Source organism: Triturus cristatus, chromosome 1_2 (assembly GCF_964204655.1).
Source record: "Triturus cristatus chromosome 1_2, aTriCri1.1, whole genome shotgun sequence".
Taxonomy (NCBI): domain Eukaryota; kingdom Metazoa; phylum Chordata; class Amphibia; order Caudata; family Salamandridae; genus Triturus; species Triturus cristatus.
In genome coordinates, this window is record NC_140580.1 from 177,974,274 (window position 1) to 177,987,939 (window position 13,666).

The following is a 13,666-nucleotide window of genomic DNA, read 5'->3' on the forward strand; positions in this document are numbered from 1 at the left end:
AACTTCTGTTGTGGGCTTGAAGCCATCCCCCTGCTTTGATTTGTTTGTTTCAATGTCCATTAAAAATCCTTGCTTGCTAGTGGTCAGTCCTGTCTCTTTTTCCCTGCATTTTCTGTTCTGTTCCTACCATGCAGAAGGGGATAAGTACTGTCTCATTCTGCTATGGTTATTATGCATTCTTTGGGGGACAATTTATTTTCTTGGTTTCTTCGTCTGTTACTGTTTGCCTGTGTTCAGCTACGGTGCCATGCTGCTTACATGTAAATATAGCATTCCGCATTCCTACTTCCTCTCAATGTCACAGTTGTGTTAGTGCTACACCTCCTACGCTGTGCCACCCGCTCGTTGATTGTATTTAGTTAGCCTTTTTGCTCTTTTCATGCTCACCGTCAGTAGGGCTTTTTTTTGGCAGGATATTCGTTTTGTTTTTGGCTTTCTTTTAAAGAGGATTCGGCTTGTTGAAGTCCGTGTAAGTTGTCATCTAAGTGGACGGACATTTGCCTCTTCTCAGTGCCTCCTTAGGCTCTCCCACCCTGCTGCTTGTCGCTCACAGGAGGCATTATTCATCAACACGTCCCCAGGGCCAAGCGTACCTGCTTCTTTCACTTATGTAGGAGATTTAGCGTTGTGTATTTGGCACCGTCTGGTCCTGGCAGCGCTGGAGCACTCTTTTCAGACTGCATGGTAAAAGGAGCATCCCATGGTTGTATAGGTCCCGCTGAGGAGACTATGTCACAGCTTCGGTCTGCTCTCCATTGTCACTGGACTTCCTTGGGAGGGCTGAGCTTTCAAACACCCTCCTGTCCTGACTGACTGGCTTCCGACATCCCTGTGTGCACCACAGACTAGTTCACAGCCACGCCGACAAGCCCCCTCCGCACCTCACACTCTCCCTAACTGACCTTGTTATTTCTCTGTAAACAAGCGCTTTTTCCAGCTTCCACAATTTCTTGTTACATTCGCTGAGGCTATTACGCCTGGTCTAAAACCTGGATTTTCAGAGCACATTAAAATAATCAAAAGGGGCATGCATATAATGTATACAGCACAGCGGTCTGAGAAAATTACGGCTGGTCACCAGTTACAGCTTACATGTCCTGCGAGCAAGCTGTGCATAAATCTTTAGGTGCCTGGCAGTGGCTATTCCCATACAGATAATGCTAATTGGATTCCTAACTTGTTTTTTAAATTTCTTTTTAGATACTAAACTTTCCAGTTTAGAAAATGCAGCTTACACAGAATGTATATGGTGCCTACTCCCTTGAAGTGCATCACACGGAATCGGTGGTTGCCACATGGGCACACAGTAAAAACACTGTAGGAGGCACAGCCACCCCAAGAATTAAAACTAAGGCCCCCCTATACTGGCCTTCTACTCCTCTTCTGAACAAAAATAAAATGTCTGTTAGCTGCATGCACAAGCATAGACTGTAGGAGAGTGAAAGCTATGGTCGGTGCTTTACAGACTGACGTTTAAACGTTCTGAAAGTCGCTTGGCACTACCAGTTGTCTGCAGAGCTCAAACTGCGTTACTGGCTGTGTTCGGACCCCGAGGAAGGCAAGTTATTTCCAAGTCGGACACATCAGAGATTTTCCCAATACTGTCTGGCCGGTAATCTGTTAAATGCATGGGGATGCTCTTTGTTATGCACTTTAAAAATACTCTGTAATTAAAAGTGTTATGCATTCACAGAAAATTTCTCTGAAGCCGTGTAATAGAACATTCCGGATGCAAAAAGTAGCACCCATCTAAGCTAGCATTCTGATACCATAAGAATGAAAGGCCGAGTTTGCCACACCTTAGTTTTGAAACTGCCCTGCAGATGACACACAGGTGGTCATTCACATAGCTTAGTATTTGTGGATAATGAAAAATTCCTAGCTAACGCAACAGAAAGTTTCAATTCTATTAAGGACTCAAAGTCGAGGATTATGCTCATCTTTCTTTGCTTTAATTGATTAGCAGCACTTCAAAGTTAAACAAAAACCACTGTTCCCAAAAACCATAGGGAATAGTAACACAGAACAATAGAGATTCTATGGATAGATAGTCCTCCTTGAATCCACCAATCACAGGGCCCCTGGGATTATGTAGTCCTCTGTCCCTCTCCATTCCTCCTCTTTCATCGCTGTAAACCAGGCAATCCCTGATCATCACGAATCCTGTTTGCCAGAGTCGCCTGCAAAAGTAAAGCACAGCATAAGCGAGAGCGGTGGCTAAGGGTTTAACCCTACATGGAAGGAAGGCACTGTAACAGAACCAATCGGTACACAAGAAACTCAACAGCCTGAAAACCAGTTACTTACCCCAGTACGAGGGCGGGAAAGGTAACCACGGAACTGGTATCCTGGGTGGGATTATCCTTGCCTTCGAGCCCTTAATAGAATTGAAACTTTCCGTTACGTTAGCTAGGAAATATTTCATTCTATGTCAGGACCGGAGGTGAGGATTATGGTCGTTTAAAGCTTGCTCACCACCAAATATGCCATATCCAGCACCGGTTTGAAATAAAACCGTTTAAAGGTGGAATCTGAAGACCAATCTGCTGCATTGAGAATGTCTTCCAGGCGAGCTCCCAGGGTAAACGCTTTAAGGCCATGGCCCCTCTGGTAGAATGGGCACCGAAAGCCCGAAGATCGATTCCTGCTTCCTGCATCACCCACCGCACCCAACGGGCTATTGTGGGGGAGGAGACTGCTTTGTGTGGTCTCTTGAGTGCGATAAGCAACTGTCGCTCCCCAGGGGGGCGGAATTCCTCCGACATCTCCTCGTAAGCCTTGAAGCAAGACACAACGCAGAGCTGGGGAGAATCAGGAAAGGCAGGATATGATATGGAAGTAGTACCGCACTTTGTCCGCCTCTGGACAGTGAAGGTAACCCCAGAAGGGGAGAAAATCCTGCCTGAGACATCCAGGGCCCGGACATCTGAAACCCGCCTACAAGATATGAGGCAAAGAAGCATGGCTAGCATGGCCGAAATTTCCTTCCTGGACAGAAACCGGTTCGGTTGCCATGACAAAAACAAGTTCAGGACTTGATTGACATCCCACAGCTGGGAATAATGAGGCTCCAGCAGCAAAGAAAGCCGAATGCCTTAAGGAGACGACAAACCAAAGGGTGCTCGCCCACCGGAGAACCATCCACCATGGAATGGCCGGCCGAGATGGCTAACTGAAATGTATTAATGGTTCTATAAGCTAAACCGTCTTCTGCTAAGGTAGCCAAAAAGTTGAGGATGGAAGTCACATCTGCCACCATGGGATTGAGACCCCGTCGCACACACCAACGAACCCATCGTCTCCGAATGGAACAGTACCTCTTGACCGTGCTATCAGCCCAGGCCTTGGACATGACCTTCTCAGCCGCTCCGGAAAGGCCTGGGATGGCCCATCATCCCCGGCAATCTGCCACGCCATCAGGGCAAGGGAGCCCTGTGCAATGAGCGGATGCGGAGCTCTGTCAGGATCGAGGAGAAGAGTCGGAAAGCGGGGGAGTGGGATTGGAAAATCCCAAGAAAGTTCCAGAAGAACTGGAATCCAAGCTTGAGACCTCCAAATTGGCGATATCAGCACAATGTCCTCTCCCTGGCGACGAACCTGGGCCGAGACTCTCGTCAGCATGGTGAACGGGGGAAAGGCGTAACCCGCCTCCTCCCTCCAGTCCTGTAGGAACGCATCCGTGCTGGTCTCCAAGGGGTCCGGCCGCCAGCTGAAGAACCGGGGCAGCTGGAAATCCAAGCGGGAGGAAAACAAGTCCACTGAAAGCAGACCCCAGATGGACTGGAGGTCCTCGAATATGCTTGGGTGGAGGTTCCACAGGCTTACAGCTTGCAAATGCCTGGAGTGAAAATCCGCCACCCGGTTGTCCCGACCCGGGAGATACTCCACCATGAAACGAGACGTGATGGTCTAGGCAGTACTGCCAGAAATTCGCCGCTAAGTCAGAAAGGGCTCGCGAGAAGGTACCCCCCCAGATGGTTGATGTAACGGACCGCCGATATGTTGTCCGTCTTGAGAAGGACGCAGGATCGGACAGAGTCCTTTGTTCAGCACCTGATTGCCAAAGAGCCAGCTAAGAGCTCCAAACAGTTGATATGGAGCTGTTGCTCCTGTGGAGACCACACACCTCCTGTAGCGAAATCGCCACACCGTGCGCCCCAACCAAACCTCCTGGTGTCGGACTCGATAACGATATCGGGCGCGGAACCGAAGATCGCCTGCCCATTCCAGGCTTCCATGTTGGCAAGCCACCACTAAAGTTCTTCCCTGGCCTGGGCCGAGAGGGTGACTTTCTGCAAGTACGAGAGGCCCTGCGAAGGTGGTGGGCCTTGAGGCGCTGTAGGGCCCTGTAATGCAAAGGGCCCTGAATGGAGGCAGATAGAAGGCCTACTATACAGGCGAGCTGATGCAGTGATAGGCGCGACTGCGCAAGGGCCCTCCTGATCTTGTGACGGATCTTCATCATCTTCCGTGACGGAAGGCTGAAGGTGGAGCCCACCGAGTCGATGAACACCAGCTGTTGAGTTGGCACGAGAGTGGATTTCACTTAGTTGATAATGAAGCCCAAGCTCTGAAGGAGGATGACCACTGTCTGAAGCTGACGCGATAAGACCCGAGGACATTGAGCCATGTTCAGGATGTCGTCCAGGTATATGATCAGACGCATACCGGACGCCCTCAGGCGTTCGATCGCAGGCCTGAGAACCTTGGTGAAACACAAAGGGGCAGAGGAAAGACCGAACGGAAGAGTGCTGAACTCGTACACCTTGTCCCGCCAGGGGAACTGCAAGAATCGCCTGTGAGGAGGGAAAATCGGTACCGTGAGAAAGGCATCCTTGAGATCCAGGCGCGCCAACCAATCGTTGGGCCTAAGGAGGTCCCGCAGGAGATGGATGCCCTCCATCTTGAAATGGCGGTACACCAGCCACTCATTCAACTCTTGCAGGTTGATGACTGGACGCTGCATCCCATCAGCCTTGTCGACCAAGAAGATGTTGCTGGGGAAGCCTATGGGATGCGGAAACGCCTCCTTGCCTAATAAGGTGGAGACCCCCGGATCGACCAGCAATGAGTCGGTGGCCGAGAAGGAGAGAGGGCGCGGAAGTACCGTCTTCGAAGGCTCCCCGTGGAACTCTATATGAAACCCCTGGACGGTTTGCAACACCCATGCGTACCCTGTGACAGAAGTCCAGGCCTAGAAAAAACACGCCAGACGGCCCACACTTTTAGAAGGGAAGAAGGGAGAACACTCACTGGAAGAGTTGGAGGCTCCGCCGCCCCGGCCGCCTCTGTTCTTCCCTCGGCGTCCTCTGGTCGGATAGAAGTTTCCGAACCTGACTTGGTCTTGATAGTTGCCTTTGCCGGAGCCTTGCCCTTTGCCCTGATTAGGCCGGCCGGACGAGCGGCCCCTGCCTTATCCGGCCCCCCGGAAAACCAGAGGGCGGAAAACATTCCTGATGGAAGACTGGGCCTTATCTAAAGAGGTGAAGGTATTTACAAACCTCCCCAGTTCTTTGATAAAGGGCTCTCCAAAGAGACAGCCCTGGGCCACGGAGCCTGCTTCCAAATCGGCCAAGTCCTCAAGCTTAGGGTCCACTTTGATGAGTAAGCTCCGGTGTCTCTCCGTGGAGAGCACACAGTTGGCGTTCCCTAGGAACATCACCATGCGCTGGGCCCAAGCCGAGAGGGTGTCGGGGGATATCAGGGAACCCGACACCTTAGCCTCCTCGGCCATATCGAGGATATTTGTAATAGGACCAAGGGCGTTGAGGAGCTTGTCCTGACAAGCATGCCAGGATCTGTCAATACCACTCTTGGGGGTCCTTAACAAACTTTTGTAGAAACGTCGCCATGCAGGAATCTATCTCTGGGGTAGCAGCCACTTTCCCCGCCAATGAAGGTCGGGAGCATTCCGCCCTAAGACAATTTCTGACTGAGGCCTCTAACAGCCGGCGGATTCTGCTGGCGACGTATTGACCAACTTTCTCAGAAGGTGCCCAGTCAGAGGAACGGGGGTGTAGGACATCGTCCGGGTCGAACATATCTGCGCAAAGGTCCTGCGCATTGGGCACTGGGTCTGGACGGGTCAGATGCCAGGGACGGGAAGGGCCCGCTTTGTCATCTGCATCGTCCACGGCATCCCCCGGTGGTGCGGGTGTTACAGGCGTGGGGTTGCTCACTAAAGACGCCTGCTTAAGGCGGGCAAAAGCATCCATGTCCACCCCAGAGTCTCTAGGACGTTTGGCGGGCGGGGGCTGAGAATCGGCAGGGGCTCTGCCGGTGCTGGGCGAGGGGGGGTGCTGGGCTGCTTTGGCTAATTTCTCACATGCCTGCTCTATTCTACAAGACAGGTGATCCTCCAAGGGCGCCATGGCCTGCTCCACTGCCTTATGTATCGACTCGTCCACAGCGTCGTAAAAGTCCTCATCCCACTGAAGGGCAGTGAGGGGGTCCTCCTCCCACTGATCATCCTGCTGGTAGGGCTCATCGTTATACGCTTCCATGCTAACAGGAAGGTGAGCGACACACAGGTGAGTGGGTACAGTAGAGGGTTAACCTCAATATCAAGGAGGGCTGGGTGTCAGCCTAACTCAGGTGCGGGCATTGCTCGCTTTCAAAGAGGATAAAAACCTGTGGGACAACCAGCCTAGGTGCAGTGACAATAAAGGGGCAAAACCTACCAGCTTACAATGTCCCAATACAGACTCCACTCTGGAGCGTGGCGTCAGGGCCTACAAAAATACCGACCCCAAGGCGATGAAAACCGCCGAGTAAAAGTCTGCCTAATGGCAGATACAGGCTCGCATTATGCGAGCGTTCGCGGTGGAGTGAACCCAAGAAACGCTGCCTCACGGCAGGAACAGAGCACTCAGGCGTCACAGGCAGGCAAAGGCTCACTTCGGCGAAGTGTCTCCGGCTGAGGAACGCGCGGAATGCACGGAATGCCGTGAGATGCAAGCCGATCGAGCCGCGCACACCGGCGCCCTCTGGCGGATGGAGGGAGCGCCGCGAGCCCAGGCACCACAGAATGACGGCCGTTAGGGAGTTCGAGCGCTCCCACGGCCGGGCGAGGGCAACTGAGTAGCGGTTACCTCGCACACGAAATGAATACGGTTGAAAAAACTCTGAACGGACAACGCAGTAGTGGCGCTCAACTAAACACAGAGCCAGCGCTGACCACAGACCCATGTAAAATAGAACGAAGCGCGCACGCACGCTGCAGCACATCAGAGAACAGTCTTTAACAGTGCAGAAATATCACGCGGTAACACATAAGACATCAAAGAACAGTCTTAGTACACATTAGCACAAATGTCCACAAGTTATGAGGAAAGAAGAAGCAAGGCACTTATCTGGCTGCAAGCAGTACAGAAAGAGGAGGAATGGAGTGGGACAGAGGACTACATACTCCCAGGGGCCCTGTGATTGGTGGATTCAAGGAGGACTATCTATCCATAGACTCTCTATTGTTCTGTGTTACTATTCCCTATGGTTCTTGGGAACAGTGTTTTTTGTTTAACTTTGAAGTGTTGCTAATCAATTAAAGCAAAGAAAGATTAGCATAATCCTCGCCTCCGGTCCTGACATAGAATTCAAGAAAGGATGTCACTCTTTCCTTCAACAAAAGAGGCTAGTAAACCTGTAACAATGAAGTAATGCAAAGTAGAAATTCTGGGTTGTTGTTGGTTGGTGAAGACTGAGGGGCATATGTACAAGGAGATAACGCCACGTTAGCGGCACTTTCCCCCCGCTAAATCGACGATAATTTTGTCACCTTATTAACAAGCTGTCGCTAACAGCCGTTAGCGACAGATTTCTTGCAAAAACATCCGTTTTTCACATCGGCCCTTATGTTAGCGAAAACTATCGCTAATGATATTCAAGATAGGCTTTTCCGTGCAAAAAGGCACACTAACCTCACTTCGTAATATTTAGAATGATCGCACGGGCCCGCAATATGTTCAGAAAACACCCGCTAAAGCACGGTAGCGGCTGGGACTTAAGACCAGAAAAAAGGTGGTCTTAAAAATGGTGAAAAAGAACAGTACATAAGGCAGACTAGCTCAGAGCCTCATTTGAAGCCCCACTGATGCCATGGAGGTACTACTCATGCACATTGGAGCACCAAGAAGGCCACAACAACCACTGCCACTTCCCCCAGGACCACCACGGAGGCAGCGCCGAAGAAGACTGCGGGTCCATCGCCCACACCTCACCCTCACAGACATAACGCCAGAGGATGTGATCGCCCACTACATGCTCAAAAGGTCATCCATCCTCCGTATCCTGACCCATATAGCCCACAGGCTGCAGGCACCAACAGAGCGGAGAACCAACATCCCTCCACAGACAAAGCTGCTGGCAGGCTGCACATGTTGGTCTCTGGTACCTTTCAACCAACAACTGCCAGAGTTGGGGAAGTCTTACTGTCAGCCCTATCAAGGTTCCTCACAACTGTCTTGGATGGCATCATCAGCCTGACACCCCAGCACCTACACTTCCCCAACACTGCGCAGGAACAGCTTGAGACCGAGCAAGGCTTTTATGCCATTGCTGGCTTCCCGCAGATGTTGGGGGCAATTAACTGCACACATGTCCTACTTTTGCCCCCTGCGGACACTGCACACATATACCGCAACAGGAAGCACACACTTTCCATCAATGTACAGGCTATTGTGGACCACCGGGGCTTGTTCACCAATGTCGGAACCAAGTTCCCAGGGAGTGTGCATGATTCCTACATCTTCCACCAGTCCATCATCAACCAGCGGTTTCAGGATGGCACATATGGAAATGCACTGCTTGTTGGTAAGTACTAACTGAACACACTACACACCTCAAGTACACAATCATGGAACTCACAAATGTGACAATGCAAATGTAGCTAATTTCATACAACATGCCTAGTAAAATGTCCACCTATCATACACAACAACCCAAGTGACTGTAGTTACTGGGTCTAGCCTTGAAGACAAACTATCACCAAAGGCACAGACCCTCTGTCACACATTTGCAAATGCTGGGAACCAAGTATGTGCAATGGAGGGTCTGGAACCATGAGGAAAGTATGAACACAAGGCTGAGTCTTGCAGCGGTATCCTGTACAGTCTGGAGCTTGCAGAGCACAGACTTGTCTATCCGTGCATGTATGTGGCGTTTCCGTACTCCAGTCTGATGGTAAAGACTGTGTGTGTGACTGTCTTTCTTGACACGTGGGGGATCCATTTGACGGTCTCATGGAGGATGCAGAGGGTGTTGAAGCAGCTAGAGGCCACAGCATAGACCTATTGGTTAATGGAGAGGGAGGAGTTGAGTACGATGCCTGGGGATGTTGGGGGGCTGTCGAAGACGGTGACCCACCACGTATTGTCACATGCTGATGAGGTGTTTATGAGGATAAGGACTTATGTCTCCTCTGCATTGAGTACCAGGCAGCTGTTGATCATCCATGTCACAACTTCCTACAATCCTTCCTGGAAGCCCAGTCTGGTACGTGTGTACACCTTGGTGAGGAAGAGTATGAGCTGGGTGTCCTTGTAGGTGGTGAAGTCTTTTGTGTGTCTTGATTTTGCTCCAGTTCTTCTCCATGCATCTGCAGATGCATCTGGCATCTTGGAGGTTGGTTGTGACCGATGCGGCTTTTCTTGCACGCTGTAAGTCGGAGTTCCATAGCGGGGCAAGTTTGTATGCACATTTGTAGATCCATGTGTGAAAATCCCTGGCAGCGCTGTCGGTGCCGGCTGCAGCAGTGTGGGTGTTGCCGTTGATAGTGGAGCATCTCCTCGGTGACTCAGCTCAATTTCCTTAGGGTGTGGTGGGCTGTGGGCTTGGGTGGCTTGGGTGTTTCCACGAGGAAGTGTACGCAGTGGTGGTCACTCCATGTGGGGTGAGTGGTGTGGATGAAGTGGATGCTGTTCCCACATGTGAAGGTGTGTTTGAGGGTGTGTCCTGCCTTGTGGTTCAGTGTGGTGAAGAGTTGGGTCAGACTGATGTTTGCGAGCTTTGGCCAGAGGGTACTGGAGTTGGAGTTGTTGTGGTTTGTAAGGTGGAAGCTCAGCTTGGAAATGAGTATGTAGTCCATGGAGTAGATGGCATGGTGTGTGATGATGTTGATGGTGTGGCCGAAGTGGTGCCGGCCTCCGGTGGCTCTGCAGGCGAGTGTGCCGCAGAGTGTTGCTTTGTGGCTGGTCTGGATCTGGAAGTGCAGGTTTTGTGCGGTGGTGAAGGTCTTGCGTCTGCAGCAGCAGGAGAACTGGACGTGAGTTGTGTCTGGTGTGGCCTATTGGCAGCTGTACGTTATCCTAGCATTTAATTTGAAGAGGTCAAGTGAGTCGTGCGCTAGATGTCAGGAGATCCCGGGTCCCTGCTACTGTTTGCGTTTGGCTTGCAGAAGGGCTCACACAGGATTGGCTTCTGCGCGCCATTGGAGTGCCAGTGATGCAAACGCGCAGCACCCACAATAAAATAGGCTAGGGGGGACGGACGAGCAGGTATGAGGCAATATCATTTGCATTTATGTTGGTTAATTGTCTAAAGCTACACATGGCTAACCTGTAAACCAAAGTAGCACAAATCACACATCACAAAATATAAACTCTGCAAACACAGCATGCACAACAACTAATGGACACATCTCTCCATTACATGTTTCAGGTGATCAAGGATATGCACTCTCCCCAAGGCTGATGACACCCAACCAATCCACAAACACCCAGGCCCAGAGGCAGTATAATTTGGCCCTTGGACGCACCAGGGCCATTGTGGAGCGCACTTTTGGGGTACTAAAGTCTCGTTTCCGGTGCCTTGACATCACAGGTGGCAGACTGTTGTACAGTCCGGAAATAGTGTGCAAGATAATCATAGCATGTTGTGTGTTGCACAATATATGTGTACGCACCAATGCCCCATGTATTCAAGTGCTAGATGCACCGGACGATGCTGAGGATGATGAAGAGAAGGCTGGTGCTGCACACCCCACAGTTTCTGCTGCAGGAACTGCCCAAAGGAACAGAATCATAAACTATTTCTTCACCTGAGCACATTACAATGTGACAGTCATGTGCATAATTAATGTGCAAAATGCACCTAAGCACAGAGTGTGCAATAAAACACAACCCACATACCTTGTTTGCATGTTTATCCTCTGCATAGGTACATCTCTCAGACAAGTGAAAGTCTAACATTTTGCGTGAAGTATTGTACAATTGTAATTATGAGAGTGTTTATGTCTTTTGTGGTCAGATATGCTTTTTAGGGTGTCATTTGTGGTAAGATATGCTGTTTAGGGTGTCTTTTGGGGTGAGATATGCATTTTTAGGGTGTCTTTTGCGGTCAGATGTGCATTTTAGGGTGTCATTTGGGGTCAGATATGCTTTTTAGGGTGTATTTTGTGGTCAGATATGCTTTTTATGGTGTCATTTGGGGTCAGATATGCTTTTTAGGGTGTCCTTTGGGGTCAGATATGCTTTTTACATCTAATAATGTTTATCTGTATACCAACATTAACTTAGCGTGCAAAATATGGCTGCATTAACGTTAACGCAATGTTTTTTCCATAATCGTGATGGAAAATCTATCGGTACACACATTGAACTACACAAAATATTACCTCTAAGCCAATTAGCGTGCAGATTTTCAACACGTAGTCAAAAAACGGGCCGCAAACACACAGGAAGTGATGTCTGCATGCTTCCTGCTTATTGGAGGAGTGCTGTGCACTTTCACTTTCTCTTTTGAGCACATTGCTGGTGATTATAGAGAGTGTTGGAGGTGTTTGGTGTTGTGTGCTGCAGAGTCTGGATTGAGAGAGTGTTGCTGTGTCCTGTGTACTGTCGATAGTGTCTCCGTGAAGTGTTGTGTATTTGTTTTTACGTGTTTTTTGCGTCTTGTCCTCCAACTTGTCAGGTGTTTGTCTAAGGGGTAGTTTAAATAATTAATAGTTTTTGGCGCATATATTTGGGTTCTTTTTTTTCTTAGGAGTGGGTTTTGGTTTGTGCTGGGAGATGGTGGGTGTGGGTAGGGAGGGCAGGATGTCAGAGGGGTCATTGGGGGCTTCCTCTGGCTAGTCAAATTTTACCTGCCATTGATGGTAGAGAGTGGTGGTCGTATCCTTTCTGGATATGCCGTCCGTGCACGGAAGATCAGGTGGGACCGTGGGAGCGTATGAGAGCACAGATGCTGCATGTCTTTGGTGTGGAGTCTTGGACAGGACTGTCTGCCAATGGAATCACCAATGGCAGGATTGCGTCGGACGTGAGGGTGACCTGTTGGATCACCTTGGAATCATCATTGGCCTACAGTGTGGTAAGTTTAACCTCAAAATTGATATATGAACACTCATATGAAAATTTAAAAATGTGGTGTGTGACACAATGGAGTATATGTGCACAAATGTGGCGTTAGACGTCATGCCTTCACGCCTAACATTGCCACATAAGAAATGCAATGCTGCACCATTTGTACAAGCATAGGGTGCAGGCTTGCGTTTCCCCCTGCACTGGCACAACACTTAGCACTGTAGTGCCAACAATGGCACCATTCCACCATAGTGCATACAGGGCAAAGATTGTTCATGTAAAGGCACAAAAGGAAGAGTAATTATGCATCCCGCATTGTTTTGCTTATTTAGGTGCGCTGCCATTGTACATAGGCTTTGTATTACAGTGGATGATATAGGAACAATTGTTCTATTGAAATAGGACATCTCCAGAGTGTCATAGACCACCAACAGTTGTGACACAGCCTTGTGCGATCTCCAGCAATGCTATCATCCACAGAGCATGTATAACATTGTTTTGTGTGGAGAAATAGGGCCTGGGAATGTGTATTATGAGCACATTTGACAGCATCAGTATCTTGTTGGCCTGACTCAGCATTCTCCGGTCTTGTGGAAATGACAGGCAAAGTAGACACAATCATGTAGTAGACAGCGACAGTACAGTCACAGAGCATTTTCAGTAATGGTGATGAATTGTATGATGTGTGATTTTATATCTGATACCAACACACATTTCGTTTCCTGTTTTACAGCTGGAAGACAACTCATCACACAGTGGGATATCAACACCTTCAAGGACCCCCATGCCACTGGTGAGTTTAGCAAATAAATATACTCATTGTGAGATGTGATGAATGTCTGTGTGAAATCATTGACCTTGCAGTATGCAGTATGGGTGTGCATCACATGTACCTTGCCTCCAGCGTGATGATGTTTTGGGGAAGTGTGAAGTGTGTACAATTCAGTAACTGAAGATGGAGGAATGCATATGTCTTCAAGATGTAACTACATCCCCAGTCAGTGATACACATGCAAGTGATATATATGGTTCTGTCACTACAGCACATGCATGTGGATTACAGAGCGTACAGATATGAGAGGAGACATGTGAGTGGTATTGCTGTTAAGTATGACCAGACATGGAATGCATGTACATCCTTGACTGAGATAACTGTGCAAGTGGGCCCGATCATGCTCAAGGAGGTATTTGTTTTCAGGCCGTGCGTGGTCAGACACAGGTCTGCACAGTCTTATTGTAAGTATGTTGCATACCAGCTTCACAGAAGTAGCAGGGCATAGCTTTAAGCCAAGGACATCAATGGCACGTTCCAGAAACACCTAGCTAAGATGGCCCTATGTTTCTCATTGGCATGTTTTACCCATCCAATG